We start from the raw sequence: 2,836 nt of genomic DNA, 5'->3' as shown, positions 1-2,836 counted from the left end.
AAAAAGATAAAAAAGAAAAGGACATCAGTACGAACAATGTACTGAGTATATAAGGCATATATGGTAGCACAATACGGAAATATAGGAAGCATAAAAAGAAAAGATAAATGTAACTGCTTGCCTCTTGAGGCGGAATCATGCATGCTCACTTTTACCTTTAAAACATATCACACATACATACATATGCTGTCTGAATTAATAATATCATTAGCCCGCGTTCGGGCCTCCTGCGTCCGGGGTAATCATGTCACGCCGCCCACTAGTGGTGCTGCCCGTACCATATAAACATGGTGTAGTAAGCCGCCCGCCTTAACGGTGCTGCCCAGCCATCTAGGCACGGTTTAATGACCATCATATACTTAGCATGAAGCATGTATAAGAGCTCAAGTAAAAGATGTAACTCTATCGAAGTGACGTAAGGTCGGAAACCTCCGATTATATTATGGAATAATCATAATCGTCATGTCTCACCTTGAAGAAACTAGTAACATGAGGTGAGGCTAACAACAACGAACAATCATAAAGGAAAACATAGAATAAGATCACAAACCTCATACAAGCATCAATTCTTAAACTTTGGAATCTTTAGAGTTAGAACCATCAACCTCATCATTATCATAAAACACATCTCATCTCTATCTCATAAGGAGCTCTTAAGAACCTTTAACCTTCATCTTTTAGGATGTAAGAAGATCATGGGAATATAGAAAAGAATTCATAATATAGGAGTCATGCTTTTGAAAGAAGGGGACTAGCCTTACATAACTTTGTGTCTCCTCAACTTTATCGTCTAATTGTTTTCCTTTCAAGCTCGCGATTCTACCTTCAAGAGAATTTGTACTAAGATTAGACAACCGGAAATATACTTAAGCTTAAGCTAAAGCAACAAAGGGCTAATGGAGACTTGGCGACATTCCCTTTGTTTGACAACTTCTTCTTTAAAATAAAACAACTCCCAATTATCAATAAGGACATTCATAATATCATAATCACTAGAGTTCCTCAAGTTAACATTATTCAATTCTTAAATTGCCCTTTATGTCACCCATAACCATAACTACGACATAGCACCATATCCATTTTCACATAATATCCCTTTAACATCATTTGTATGATTCACCACAAGGTTATAATCATAGCATGTCAAGAACTATAATTCAAGTCAGGTTATTAATCAAGAATATCACTATTTCCATATTTGCACTCTTCTTCCTTCTATAATCCAAGTCTTTCAACCACTCAATGTTCTTAATAACATGAATTGAACATAAAAATCACCTTTTATGATGTAGGAAGGGACTTTGGATGAAAGTACTTCACTTGGAGAAAACCCCACTTCAATACAAAAGGACTTCTTGGTCTCTTCAAATCCTAGTGAGCATCCGCACTCTTGATTTTACTAATTCTTGGTGTTTAGTCCTTGATTTCCCTTGGATTTGTGATGATATGATCTGAGGAATATTCTAGAGCTTCCAAGACTTAGAGAGAAAGTGAAATCTGAAAATTAAGAGCATGACTCGTCTATTTATAGCTAAAACTGAAAGGTTCCAGAGTGGCGGTTCGACGACCGGGTCGACGACCGGTCGACGGTCCGTTGACTTGCTTCGTTGGCTTGCACCTAAAAATCTTGAGTGCAGAAACATGTTGACGGTCAGTCCCGTCGACGTGTCAATGATTTGTCGAATTGTCTCGTCGGGTCGCACCTGTAGATTCCAGTTTGCTGAAACATGTTGACGGTGCACTATGACGGTCCGTCGTTATGTCGACGGCCCGTCGACAGTGACTGGTGTCTGCAGAATTTTCATGATTCAATTCAGATTTTGTCGATTTGATCTGTTCAACTTATTATCCCGTAAATTACCAGGAACACCTGCTGGTACATTGGTACACGGGTAAGGTAGTCTCTACCTTAAATTTTTCCAATAAGTTTTCTTCTCTCTCCTCAAATGTCTTTGGAATCTTAATTAGAATCATTAAGTATCCCTTCTTGCTTGTAGGGACACCATATACACAAATTCCAAGGTGTAATAGTTCTGAATTTGAGCGACTGTTGAGGGATATTTGAGCACGAAGGTCTCTTTCTTAGCTACAGTAGATGTTACAGATTTCTTTCCTAAAGGGCTTAACGCCTCTTTTCACTTTTGTAAAGACAACGTGCTTTCCAACCCTTCAATATCTGGACGAATTATAGCAAGGTTCTCTTCCCATTCATCGCCTCTTTCTATGATGTGAATTTGGTTCCCTCCATGCTTTGGGAGCGGATTTGTGTCCACATTTGGAGGTGTTAGTTGTAAGATAATCTCATGATTTTCAATCATATCTTTTAGCTTGTGCCTTAGGTTTATGCATTATTCAGTGGCATGGACAACTTGGTTAGCATAATAAGAGCAAGTGAAATCCGGCCTGCACCATCGATCGGTGGGATTAACAGGTATTGGTGGAACAACGTTCATTCGCCTGGCATCTCTTAGCTTGGAAAATAAACTAGTCCTTGATTCTGGCAAAGGAGAGAATGCTTTTATAGATTTCTTTTGGGGTGCCTCATAGTTTGTGGATGGAGGCTGGTTTTCGAAAGTCAGGTTTTGTGGAGCTGGGTTATTGGGTGCTGGCACTCGATAATTTAGTCATGGAGCTCGATTGCTAAATGCTGGTATTTGATAATTTCGTTAAGGAGCTTGTTATCGAAGGACAAGAAAAGGGAGATAAGACCCCTCAAAGCGGACTTTCGTCATAGCACTACCCGGGGTACATTTGGTTATATTGGGGTAAAGCGATTATATAGTTAGTTGGTGGAATTGATTGATAGTTATCTTGAATTTTATGGGTCATCTCTTTT

Source organism: Lycium ferocissimum, chromosome 5 (assembly GCF_029784015.1).
Source record: "Lycium ferocissimum isolate CSIRO_LF1 chromosome 5, AGI_CSIRO_Lferr_CH_V1, whole genome shotgun sequence".
In the NCBI taxonomy this organism is placed as follows: domain Eukaryota; kingdom Viridiplantae; phylum Streptophyta; class Magnoliopsida; order Solanales; family Solanaceae; genus Lycium; species Lycium ferocissimum.
The sequence above is the reverse complement of the archived record's forward strand: the minus strand, read 5'-3'. Positions refer to the sequence as shown.